The 15,427-nt window shown below is 28.0% G+C and overlaps 1 non-coding gene across 1 annotated transcript; it reads right to left on the bottom strand.

The window, feature by feature from the left end:
- Positions 1 to 1,921: 1,921 nt before the first annotated feature.
- Positions 1,922 to 1,994, bottom strand: TRNAV-AAC. The gene has a single exon. It is a non-coding gene; the product is annotated as a tRNA-Val (tRNA).
- Between the last annotated feature and the right edge of the window lie 13,433 nt (positions 1,995 to 15,427).

The raw sequence follows: 15,427 nt of genomic DNA, 5'->3' as shown, positions 1-15,427 counted from the left end.
CCTGTACTGGATATACATTATAATAGTATACCTATATATATATATTTCAGCGTGCGTAGTTTATAGACCCTATATAGTTAACCTGAAATGATGATTCGAAGAAATAATTATATGAAACACACTTTTCAAGTATTTCCCCGATATAAAAGATAAAACTTAAAATAATGAGATACGAAACGAATTTTAGAATCATGCTTGTGATAATAAGTCACATTTGGTGTAGGTATGTAAGAATTTGTAAGACATAAAAAATGTATCAATACATGTTAAGCAAAGTCAGTATTTGAATAAAAAAAACCTTGAATGTACTCAATTCTTGAGAATCTTTACACATTTTATAACTAGTACATAAATAATTTCAATTATATGTGTTTGAAAACTAGTTTGCTAAATACCTATATAAGGCTGTTAAATCGGAGTCCGTTTAATTTTGAACTAAAATTGACGTCGTCATCAACTTTATTAACGAGTTTCGAATAAAAATTGAAAATATAATATGGACATTTATCACATATCATATTTTCATACAATATAAATACTAAATACCTAATATAAATTCCATGGAAAAAATATGAGGGTATTTTTTAAGGTAGTTAAAGTTCTTATAGGTCAAAACCTCTTTTTAACATTTATTGAAAATTAATGTTTTTCGTTACAAATAATTAAATTCAAGAAAATATTATAAGTACAGAGGATATAAAAAAAGAATTAAATAGTTTATATAGTGATGAAAATAATATAATGCTCAAGACCAAAGTAAATTATATATTAATATATAAATTTGATACTACCTATATGGCTATATGTTATAACTTATAATATTATTAATGAATAATAAATGAATAGTTTATTATACACACAGTTAATATGGTTATAAAATAATATAAATATACATACATTATTTTCATAAACTATATTATCGTTTCAATCGTTTCATAAAAAATTGAATATCTTTAAACGTAATAAAATTGTTTTTATTAATTTATTATTATTTCAAGTTTTATAAGTTTTAAGGATAATATAGGTACCTTCAATATTATATAAAAATATGATTACTTATAATTTAAATTTAAAAAATAAAACCGAGAAAGTCACTCAGTTGCATACTAGAATTTTGGTCTAAGCTACAACAGTCATTGAGTAGGCAGGTATAATTGATGTGATTAATTTAAATTAAATTATAAATCATTATATAATAATCTTACATATGTAAGAAAACGATTGTGTGCCAATTCTGTATAGTCTAGTCAGTCTCTATTTCTTAAGCTATTTTATTATTTTATCACTAGGACATATTATTAGTAATACTAAATTTTTTTTATTAGAAATACATGGATTTAATCCTATAGGTAGGTTGAACTTATTTTTAACAAAAACATCGCATATACTATACAATAGTTATTTTGATATTCTATATTATTTTAAACATAATATTATATTATTGTGTTTTTAACGTTTAAGTCAATACCAATATGTACACATCGTTGTTCATAGGTTCGTAAACTATATTATCTTAGTATTAATAGTTAAAATATTATGAATTGTATAATAATAAAATTTATAAATGTCAGTATAGAGAATATAAAATAACAATATACGTCGTAAACGTTATGCCACAAGATGTAATATTGTAATATTCTTCCTTAATGTATCTTTGTTTTTCACAAGATGGTATTCTGAAAAGTACTGAGAATTTTACTTTTGTAATTTTACCCCCTCCCGGCTGCCCACATCAAAATACCAACTAGATATAATTTGACACCAGAAACCAACCTTAAGGTGAACATTTAAATTTAAATATTATGTTATAGGCCAAAAAGTAATGACTAAGACTAAAACTAAAAAAATAAAGTTATACATCATTGTAAGACCAATACATTCATCTCGGTACACTCAGAAGTAAAAAACGCTAAAAAATTAATGTTTCCGCCCAGGATCGAACTGGGGACCTTCTGCGTGTTAGGCAGATGTGATAACCGCTACACCACGGAAACAGTTATCCTTGGGAGCGATAATTATATGTTTTCAAATTCACTGACCAACTTGTTATTTTTTATTGTGTAGCTAAAAAGTAAAACAGAACTTTAAAAGTACCTTATACTAATAATTAATATAATATTATTATCTTATACTTAATATACGTTTTTTAATGATCCCATTTGCACACCCTTATTTCAACTTTGTTATTGGCACCTAATATAGTAATAGGTACCTATATTATGTACCTATCTACTTATTCAGTCATAGCTGATAATATTGCTATACCACTATACCAGGTTAATAGAACCAAATCATTGTCAAACTATAATGCATTCATCTCTCTTAAACTCAGTAATTCAAAATTATATAATTTTCAAATGTCTTTACAAATAAATTAATCAAAGATACTTTTATAAATGTTTTAATTCGTAGTAGATATTTTGTTTGTTCACTAGTTGAATAGTTAATATCAACATATTAGGTGCCTATATAGGCTATATATTAATATATTATAGATAAATAAAATATAATATTATTTTTAAAATTGTGTCGAACAAAAATAACTGCTACACTGTCAATAATTAACGATGATTCTAAACATAACATGCAATATTAGTATACACTTATAATGTCCTCCTGTCAGTTTAAAAACCAAATTGTAGCTACCTACTATTTTCATCTCCAATTACATATCCCATTAACATTCTTACGGCAGGTCTTCTATAAGTGCGATGCTTTCATTTTGACCCGATCCCTTTCGGCTTTTCGAATGGTTTAAATATTCAGATGTTAAAGATGTTTACATGTCTGCTACGTTAATATATATAACATGAATTATAACTAAGTGGAGTTCACTTACAGCACGAATTTCTACTGGCTATACTCGATGAAAATACATAAGTTTCAAAGATACCTACAATATATTTAATTAATTTAATTGGATTTGATATTTATCCAATAATAGAAATTCATGAAACAGAAAAAAAAGCGGGTATGTGGATTTCACTCTGCTGTACAGTAGGTTGTAGGTTATAAGTAGATTCAATGATATAATAATATCATTGTATAAGAAAAATGATTCTCAACGGAGACGATTTGTCAGTCTGGATATTTTATATTATTGTTATTATTTATGATAGCCTGTAAGTTGAATTAATATTGTAATATTATTTTTTTTTCGTTTCTATGGTAATAAACAAAGCGTTAGAAATTAAAATTCTGTATTTATTGGTTTTTCGTAATTATTCCGTATTTTTTTCCGTGGCATTAAATAACTACTAAAAAAATCGAAAAATGTCTTTTCCAAAGTACCATCTTGATCCAATTTTCTAAAATATAAGATACTATAGGTTGAAATCAAAGCACTCCTTCTGGTAGAAATGTTGTATACAGGATAAAAAAAAATTAAATAGATAAATATTAAACGCCATTGTAAAACTACTAGCTCCCACGCTCCGCTCAGAATCTAAAAATGGGATTATCCTAAAAATATACTGTAGTTTTCATTTCATGTTATTATTTTTTACGGAATAGAATTTTATAAACTTTACATACCTATATTACTATTTATTTATTTATTTATTTAGCATATCCATATAAAATATTGCGATATGTACATAACGTATTTACGTATAAGAAAGTGCGTCATCTGCAGACTATAATATAAAGCATACACATTTAAAAATATGAATGGGATAATAAAATATGTGGTGTTTTGTCCCGACTTTTACCATTTACGCTCGACATAACACCCTGAAAACTATGTGAACAATACCTAAACGCACACAACAGATTCTATAAGCAGTCGTATACAAAGTGTGTGATAAAACCTTATCTCACCCACAACACATCAGGATAAATACAGCGAGAAGAAAAGAAAACTTAAATTGATTTGTCCGTTTGATATCAAACTGCCATCGTGCCCACTCCGACGTAGGTGTAGGTGGTTTTGGCCTGGTGGTTTTGGCGTCTATGTCGTCTGTCCGATTTCATCCCCCGAAAAGCGGGCGCCGCCGTGTGTGCTTCTATAGATATATATTCACGTCAAGCCAGAAGACAGTGGTAAGGTGGTGGCTGCAGTGGGGTCATTATTATATTTCCAAGAAGTGTGTCAGCCACGTACACATATAACAATTGTATGGGACCGATGATAAATGGTTTGGAGGGCACACTCACTCGTCGTGAATATATCACGAGTCAAGTGGCATCAGTAACACCAGCTCACAATGTATAATATTAACGTGTATATCCCTTTTTATATATACATATATATAATAATAATGTACGCATGTTTACCTAATAATATTAGCCGAAAAAATAAGATGGGAAAAAAGGAAAACATGGTTTCAGCATGAAGTATAAAAACGCCCAATGAAAAATAAATAACGTCGGAAACCACCCACGAAGCGAATTTCATGTTATTCTTTTTATTGCTTTCAACCCTAAAAACCAGCAGCTGACACCAGAAACCGCAAACACTCGATACGGTCATTATGTGTTATGTATACACAAATGTCGTTTTCTCGCAACCAGTGGCTATATTGAGTTATCACTGTTTTCCGTCATTAAAAATAACAAAAAAATCGCTTATGATTGGTAGGGAGTCCTCCGGTAGATGTATAAGTGGTAAAGTGGAAATAATAGTATGTATACATTATAAGTTATGCATATAAGTATTCAATGTGCATTGACGCAGATCGACTCGAGTCTATACACGATATTATTTATTGTATTTACCACAAGACACCGTCGCTGCAAAATACATCTGCTGTGCAATATTATACTTATATTATGCTTGCATCAAGATAAGTTTGTAAGTGCACGAGTGCATGACACGATGTCCAGTAACGATTAGTTAAAACGTTTGTATGGAAAAATATCAATAATAAAAATTCCAAGTCTCCACACAATGCACATTTTTTTTATTGTATTTGAGTATATTTCGATTCTTGTAATATTACGTACAATGATTTTGACATTAAGAAAAATGACATTATGACATAAAGTTACAAAACAACAAGTATTCCAGCCGAGATAAACTGAATATTGCATTATGTTAAAAACTATTTTATATTGCGCTGGTTGAAATTTATTAAAATAGCTATAAAAGGAATAATACGATTTTAATTTTACTCAGCTATTATATAATATTATGTTATCTCAGAAAATTTCAATATAGGTATATAAATGGTTAAAAAGACAAATAAGTTTGCGACTGACTGTGTCCTCTATACATTCCTAAACCGTTCATCCGATTGCGATGACATTTGATATAGAGATAGATTAGACTTCGGGAAAAAAGATAGGCTATAGTACGTCGCGAAAAAAGGTAAATAAGAGGCTCAACCCGGAGAAGTTCTCCATCAGGGATTTTTAGATTATTATTATTATTATAATTGGTTCTTATTGGTTTTATTTAGTTTTAATAATATTAATAATTATTATTATTACTGCGTAAAGCCTGTCTATTTTAGTACAGAATGTATGGAGTTCAAACCACGGTTTCGGTGGACCAATTATTTGCATTTTTTAATACTTTAGAGTTAAATTATACATTTACGTATGTACCACGCAGGGTGCCTACCTGATAATATACTACTCAGATAATCACAAAAACCTAACAAAAGCAACTCATTGTCGTGTCAGCTAGTATTTAATATTAATATTATGCAGATACATATTATATAATACATAAAATTATGACAAAACACAGTAATGTGACGCATTTTTCTATCACGATCCATTTTGACAAATAAAAATATTCGCAAATGAAAAGATGAGGCGAGGTAATAAAAAAAATAATTACATTTTGAAGGTAATTCAAACGGAAGAGTTACTTGGTGCTTATCATAGTTATTAGTTACACATAATACACCAATTGTTTTTGACACAATTCAAGTTTTATGATGCACTTTGTATTTGTACCTATTCATGCATTTAAGTTTTTTATTAAATCATTACAATGACCACCCAATTGCTTTCATAATGAATGTCCTATAATATATGTTATTGAATGCTTATGAAGTCATCATAAATTTTTACCATAATTTTACGAGATCATATGGATATTATTTCATTTTTATATTTGAATTAAAATATCAATAAGACTGTATATTTAATTTCGAAGCGCGTGAGTTAGTACACGAGTATAATCTGACATATCTATTAGATTTACCTTCCCTTTAAACGCACCGGTAATTTACGCGTTAAACACGACACTCCGATAAAACGACATTTGAATTATATCGAAATAAAGATAATAACCCTACACATATAACTGCGTTTATGTTTTGACACTGTGTTTATTTATATGCTTCTATACAGCACATGATCGGTCGCGAAACCCCGTGGTTTTCTGGGTGTTGAACAGTTAGGTATCCCGTGAGATTTTTTTTTTAATAGAATTGCTGACATTAAATTAACTTATAAAAGGTGACCGTTTCAGGGTGTCATTTTCCCCTTCTTTTATATTGTTGTAAATATAAAGAAACAGCTCATGAATGTTTTTAAGACAGCCTCTCTCTTTCATAGTCTCATTCTTTAAAAATAATAAGTAATAACAGTTCCAAGCCAATCCAAGCCACCACACTAATACTCAGTAGGTATATAAAAATCCGCGGTACAGCCGTTGCAGCCCTATTACACCTTACAAGTCTGCGTAAAATTAATAACGCTATGCTTTGTATTGGTGTTTTTAATAGGAAATTTACCCAACAATATATAATAAATTACATTATAATAACATAAAAAATAAAATGTTTTATTATGTTTATAATAAATACAAGTTTCTTTATATTATGTAACAAAAAAACATTTTAAATATCATTTGAAGCTTTATTTTTACCAATTATAAGTCGCTCATAGATGCCTAATTAAATAGTAAAATAATTATTCCACTTATATTTTTACTTTATTTATTACATTTAACTTCTTACCTATTGACTATTACATAATAATAATTTTGCGAGCATAAATGTAAATAATAATAATCTTATTAGGATAATGACGTAATGAGGAGTAGGTTACCTACTACCTAAATCAATTTTATTTTCGTATCATAGAATTATCAAAGCTAAATAATTTGTAATCATATTTATTTCAGTTCAGTATTTAATAATATTAACTCGGTTTGTTGTACAATTGATAATATACGAATTCAAATATAGGTACCTAAGTATATTTATTTTCCTGTGCAATTAAATCACATATTATAATTATAATTTAAAACAAATTATTGAAAATTAGGTAAAAACTTATTTATATTATACGCGTGAACAGCGTAAAATCTATAAATGATAATGTAGGTATATATCCTTAAATGGTTACAGTCTATAGAGTAGTTAAAAAAAATGGTATTTAGATCGGAAAGCCTTGCGAAATTGTAAGCATTTAGCTTGACGGATTTTAATTTTAAAAAACAGTTTTGTTTGATTAATGAGTTTTGTAGGTTTTAATAAAAATCATTTATAATACTCCGAGATTGATTACTTCTGAAAAACGGATATTCAAAACACCTCTATATTTTAATGATATCTAAGTAACTATTTCACAAAAAATTTAAATTGACTAAAAATTAAAATCATTTGTTTCTATATTACACAATACCAGCTATTACCTATGCATATTTTCGTCCACATCTTGATATAATAATTAAGTATTACTATACAAGTATTCATGGCAACAATTTGGTTAATATATGTATTGCAGATACCAAACATCTAACCTTTAAATATTGCTATTCACTTATATATTTTTGCACACGCATGTAAATATCTAACATTGCTACCTTATGGAAAACTAAATGTAAGTTTTGCTATCTAAGTAATTTATTTGAAAAATATTGAAAGAATAAAATAATAGTACCTAATTATACATAATTTACTATCAGTAATATACTCAGGTCGATTATAAAATAATGATTTAAGTATTTAACATCTATCTACATCTAATATTTTAATATGGTACAATGTACATATTTACAATGTACTTCCCCAGTTTAAAAGTATTTACTGTATGAACTTTAGTACGCACATTTTCATAAATCTATGATTATAAAATAATTACCGCAGCGTCAAAGAGTTTTTCGATTGCGATAATATATTATTAAGCATATATAATATATACATAACTAATTATAATTTGCCCGTTGACTGTTAGCTAAATGTTCATGAACTATTTATCATTAATTATTAATGAATCTACTTTTTATCGCACAAATTTAGTTATAGATATCTGTGGATGCAAATATTGTAAAAATGTTTTTTTATATATTAAAACGCGCGTAATTGATTTATTTTTCAATATTTAAGTACTTTAGGTTATCAATGTACTCATAAACTCATAACGCAATTATAATATGCACTTTTCATAAATATAAATAAAAACAAAAGCAAATTTATATCGTGCAATGTTTCATAAAATATGAAAATAAAACGCAATTTAATATTATTATCTGTTTATTCAAATAAATTTTTTTATCTATTGTTAAACACATCATTGTTGGAAAATTTAACTCTCTCTTTTGATATAATATATATATATATATAATATATATATAATATATATATGGCACATTAGTACTATGTATATAATGGTGTTCAGTAATATAATGTAATATTTTACTCATATACTATATAATTTATACATTGTTTAATACACACATTAGCAATATTTTTAACCTATTTAGGTACAATTTATGTTATTTTTTAGTTTAATTCAAAAATTAATACTCCATGTATTTATTTTAGCATTTTATTTTTATATTAGTTGCTGCCACATCTTTTATAATCGTATAAGCACCTGCCTTAATAATTTTAGGTATTTAAAATATTTTTTTGGTTTAGTTCTTTTTTAATTGAGCTTATAATTATTCAAATTGCAGATGTATAAATATCAGATGTACCTACAACATTATTTAAAGAACTATTGGTAAAAAATGTTATATCTTATCAGTTATCTTTATACTGCTAATACTTTTAAATAGCATATTTAATCGACTATAAATTATTACTGTTGTATTATCCTAATCATTACACTCGTTGAAGGCTACTAATTAACATATAATATATAATAAGTGTTTAAATAAATAATTGTTTTTTATTGAATTTTAATCTTTTTAAACACTGTTTATAGTGTATTATCCACTTTAGGAGAAAACAAATAAAACGTGGATTCAAGTAGACATTTTAATGAATTCAAATCTATTATTGAAAATATAAATTCAACATCTCTATTCCGCCGTTTCTCAACCTGTGGTACGCGGAAAGCTCGTAGGTGGTACGCTAAGAAAATCTCTCTTTATAAAAAAGTTTTTATTAATTATTACAAGGGCTAGGATTTATATGTATAATATCTATTATCTATGTTTTTTGCAGCGTATTATTAAGCATTTCTTTTTAATATCCACTAATTGCCTAATATTGATAAAAATGAAATGCGTATTTTACTATTTTATGATGCGCGACATTGCGTATATTATTCTAATCCTATTCTTATTACTTAACGTGTTTAAAATTATTATTTTATGCTTTGATTAAAAAAATTTAAATCGAACTAATATTAATTAATGTAGGTATAGGTATATAGTATAATGTAGTTATCTAGAAAGTTATAAGCTTATAATAATAATGTTTTAGATACTACTGTATTTATTTATTTATTTATTGAATTATTTATTGAGACACTATAAATATAACTAAACCACAATTAAGGAAAATTCACTGTAATGAATATTTATGTGAAATACACTATACACACGTTATGCCTGTAAGAATGATATAGGCACTCATGGTGCTGAACTACTAACACAGTATGTATATAACAATTTACATTACTTTTACTACATAATAGGCATAAGACGTATTGAAATACGATCTCATAATATGCTCGTGTGATATTGACCCTATGACTTGTACATATACAGGTAATATAATATATAAAACTCAATTAAATCTAATCTGTTTATTATATTATTTTGTTTTGGTGTTTTGTTTTAACCTGTGGTGAACATTTTACGCAATAAGCATGTCACGTTTATAAAATGATTACTTACGTTTATTTTATATTTTTCTAGTTAATAACATCTAGTAAATATGTACGTATGTTAACTAAAAGTCTAGAAAGATAGACTACCTACTTAAATAATACATTTAATACAAATGTGCCATACTATTACCCCGTATATATATACTTAATTTGATAATCACACGTCACACACACACGTACACACACATTTTATTTCCAGAGCATTTCCAAATTATAATCAGTAGGTAAGTAAGTTGGCCCGTATAAAAAAAAGTGCAGAAAGTGTCTTTCTGTGCCCAAAGCATCCTTTTTTAGCTTTGTTCCGTTTCTAGCTCGAAAACTTTCAATATAAGTTATAATAATAAATAATATTTATAATACATAATATATGAATAGCCAATAGGTACAATGTACATAGTAAGGACATGGAATATTTTTAAAAGACTCTAAAATATTATTGCATCAATTTATATAAGTCATAATATTTTGTACTTTATATTTTACAATCTTCCAAAAACCATACAAAAATAATCCATAGAAAACCCCAAAATTGCAAGTAATATACAGCCTTTATATAATAAGTATACTTAATATCATAAACCTACATTTTTTTTTAAAACATAGATGTATACAATATAATATATATTATATTTTATCAATGGGATAAAACTAATTAATCCATTAATGTTCTAAGAATTCTTAATATTTTAACTACCCATTATTAATAATATTAATTAATTTGAAGTATTAAATGGTGAGTATCCACATTTATTTGAGATGATATAGTTAAGTGTGATTTAGCAATCGAATACACTATATAGTGACTATAGCGTAGTTATTGTACGTTTAAAATCTCTACATTCCATTGAACATAACTATAACTGCCTACTTATATTACTTTATTGACGTTGCCATTAATTTTATAAGATAAAAATTATAAATGCCGTCGCTACTATAGCTGTGGAATTCAGTATATTAATACACATTATTGTATATTTGCATACTTGCATAATAGTAATATATGAAATGTTTCAAATAACTTAGAAATCAAAAATACAACTACCTAGGTAGATAAAAATAAATAATGTATTAAAATACCTAACTATAAATATATGTTTTTATCTGTTATATCTCACAGATATTTTAAACCTAAAATAGAAATATCCAAACTTAAAAAATACATATATTTAAATCAAATTATATTAGTCAATGGCTAGATAATATCAATGAAACCATTAAAATAAAGTATATAATATGTTGCAACGTAAGTTGCATGCAATAATTAACTGATAAATTAAAAGCAAATAGAATTATATTTGTTTTTGTAAATGTGAGTTTAAACATTAATATTATACGCAGCGTATAATTTACATTGGTGGTGGTTTTCATAAAAATTAGTTCATAAACCCATTTCTTAAACAAAAATAAACAAGTCTTTAATTTATGTGAATAATATTTTTCTTGAATTTAAATAAAGTATTAAAGAAGATATTAAAAACTAATTATAATACAATTATTTTTATTTAAAACAAAATAATTAAAATATAAGAGTAAAAAATTGTATTGCATAAATGACTTTTCGGCCGTTGTATGCCTTAAAGGCTTCAACCGAAATTAGTTTCCTTCGTAATTTCTATCTAATAATTGTCTTAATAAAAGCATAAAATCGATATAAATGTTTAAAGCACAATATAAATAAAATCTTTAAGCCTACGGTTATAAAAAAAAGTGGTGGAGCTAAGTAAAATCTTATAATATTAAGTATTATGAGGATTTTTAAATAACGTTTTTGTTTTATATTTTTGCCCTCCGTGCCAATATTTAAACCATCAGTTTTAATTTGCTTTTTTTAATTAAAAAATTGTTTTATTAGTTTATTTAATACGTTTTTTAATGTTTGAAACTCTATACGAAAGCTTTTGAACAACAATAGAAGTTGTAATAGCCTCGTGGGATTACATAAGTTGAAAATATTGTGTTCAATTGAAGGAATTTCTTCATTTAAATTTGTATTGAGACAATTATTATTCGTAAATTTTATTACATGCGTCGTAAATATTGATTTAAAGGAATTTAATAGAATTTGGCGTATTGTTTTGAATCTAGTTGCAGGAAGAGTGACATTTGAGTTATACTTAAGCTATATTATTTTGTAATGTATGAGCGTGTACAACAATATGTGATTGTAGCATAATATCTGTTACATCGATTTGTCTGCTTATAAGTTATAATTAATGTTTATAATAGTAGATTAATCTGAAAAAATCATACATTTTATCCTGATAAGAATATTTACGTTATTATTCTATACAGCTAGTGCTCGACTGTACGCAGGGGGACAAAGTCCCCTAACTAATTTTTAGAAATTTTAGTATACCCCTAATATTATTTTTAAGTGGAATGCACGGGACGCTTCATCATTCTGAATTTTATGACAATGCTTGATATACTATTACAATTTGTCTTATGGATTTTTTCATTAACTCGAATCTAGAAATTAGTTAATATTAACTAATTATTAGTAAACTATTGATTAATTTAGTTTTATTATCGTTTTGAGTTTGTTATTATTTATAACATTCCTACAGTAAATACCTATGTATTATATTACGACGACTACACTGTTGCGGCATAGCCCCTGTGACTCAATAACGTTAAAAAAATTCCCCACTTTAATTTTGCCAAGTCGAGTACCTACTGATTCTATATGTGCCTAAGTTTATCACTAACGTTACTCCCCCGTGATTAGTGGTACATTTACTTAGGGAATAGGGATATATTATAGTAATCATCAAGTATCAATCGTCTACATATTTTATAAAAAATATATATTAATATTTTCAAAAAAAAAAAATCTTATGAATAAATAAAAACTATCATTTATTTTATTGTTAGTTTCCACAATTTGAGAGTAAGAAAACTGCATCCAACCTCCGACACACACATACATAGCAATAAACCACGTAAAAGTGCAGTATGTATATTATTATAACAATGTTTGTATATATGAACATCGTGCATAGTATATTATATAATATAAGGTATAGGCATCTCGTGTATACATATATCTAATGTATTATTATTATGTACATTTGTATCTGTGTTTAACGTTCATGCAATAAAATGGCAGTGGATTTAACCAGCGGCAGACTTGGACCACGCGTGTAATTAAAAATAAACAAACAACGCACCGCCGTGGCGTTATAGGTCGAAATGGGGGGGGGGGAAGAAGATGAGTGCGAAAGAGTTAAGTGTACACACGTCGGGCGACTAGGGGCAGAGGGGGAAGCTAAATAAAAGCGTGTGCAGTGCATGCGAAAGGGGGAAAGAAAAAAGGGGGTGGCGCGTGTATAGAGTACTCGCTTTGTCACCATGGCGACGCGACGGCGACGGCAACGACCACGACGACGACGGTGACGACGACGACGACTAACGGTGAGAGAGAAGAAGAGAGAGAGAGCAAGTCACACTATATAATAATAATATTATAACGTCACAGACGGTCGTAGTCGGGTGGAGCCGCGGAGGGGGGAGGGAACGGATATTATGCGGGGATGGCGAAAAAGCTGCGATACGCGCGCGCGCGACGAACGGCGGCGCTAAGTGCAAAGCAATTTGAGCTGCGCCGTTACGGATTACGAGCATAATGGGTTTAGGCAAATAAACTAACCGGAAACTCATTCCGCCAGGGCGCCCCGACTAAAGCGCCGGAATTAACTCCCTCCGCGACCCGCGCCACCCGCTCGAACGCTATCAATTTATCCCGCCGACCGTGCATACAAAGAGAATCCTATTATACGTTGTTACCGCTTTATCGTGTGCGATCGCACCACCCGTCGCCGCCCCTGCAACTATTATAATATATATAGTGTGATGTACGCGTATAATATCGTAATATATAATATATATATAATATGTGTGTGTAATATAATATATGCCGCCATGTTATTATTTCGAGCGCAGCACACAATATTGAACAGTTTAGAAAGTTACCACCGCCGTCGCCGCTTTATAATGATAAAATAATACCCGCGGCGCAGCGGCGTCGTTGAGGTGGTTGTACGTCCCCCGCGACAATTAATAAACGTAATCGCCGTGGCCATATTATACGGTTGCAGGTTATAACCATATTATTATTATTATTATTATTAGCGGACGACGACGCGCGTGACACGTCATATATCGCTCGCGCGTGGGCCAAAACAAACATTTTCTCGTAATACCATTTAACGAGACGCCACCGCCGGAAATCTGATTTTCCCAAAAACCCAATTTACCCGACCCTAGGTGCGCGACATTATTATTGTTATTATTAGTTGACCATGTTTAAATTATTGTACACCGTGTAAGACAATATTACTATAATAGTATACGATGACCACCTGCAGAAATAATTTCTTTTAGGCATATAAATATTAATACATAATATTATGTGATGATACATAACGTCCGCCTATTCCTCTTATATACCCTGTAACCTAGATACATCTTATCTGTATCATAATATAATTTATAATACAGGGGTGTTATTTCGGTGGGCGAGAGATCAAGGAAGGGATATTGGCTCCATAAATATAATAAACTAAAATTGCACCTCTGTCATAATAAGAAATGCGTACTTAATAATATAGAGTATACTACAACGCAGAAACTATTATACCACTTAAATTCAGTGAATTAATTGAAAGAGACCCTCTTATTTTTAAAAAAATATTTGAGCATGCCCTTTCTTATTATAATATTATAATTTTATCAATAGAACCTACTCACATTTTTTTTCTGCACATTTTCATCTTCTTTCTAATGTTTTCCATTTCGAGCACTACTTAAAGTTTTTCCGTATACTACCTATACGGCTATATATCATGTATGAAAATATGCGCGCGAATAGTTTTTTCGTTTTAAAATCACTTATCGCATTGCTTGACGACTAAAACTACGAATAACAATATTGTAGTATTACAAATACGCGCACTGAACAAAAAATACCTGTAATTTCAATGACAATATAGGTTGATCCAATAAAATCATTGTTAATATACGTTCCATAAAACGATTATTGATATGAAGATGAGAATTTTGTTAAATGCACACTTTGATAAGTAACGTTGTTGATTTAACAAAATATTTTATCAATATACTGTATAAAATCATAAACCGATTAAAATAAAACTTTGTTAGTATAACTAAGATCTTTATTAATTCTAATATAAATTTCATATATTTAATATACATTTATTATTGAATTAACAAAATACTATTTATTTTAATAAACCCTAGTTATTAGACCAAAACTCTTACTAATAAATTTAACAGAAATATATTTATTTCAGTAAAACCAAATTGTTGAATTAATTAAATATTTATGGTTTTGAAAATATTATTTGTTTAATTTAAATATTTTATTATAATGAATATTGCATTG

This window comes from Acyrthosiphon pisum, chromosome A2, assembly GCF_005508785.2.
Source record: "Acyrthosiphon pisum isolate AL4f chromosome A2, pea_aphid_22Mar2018_4r6ur, whole genome shotgun sequence".
Lineage (NCBI taxonomy): Eukaryota > Metazoa > Arthropoda > Insecta > Hemiptera > Aphididae > Acyrthosiphon > Acyrthosiphon pisum.
Note: the sequence above shows the minus strand (reverse complement) of the source record. Positions and strands in the feature narration are given on the sequence as shown.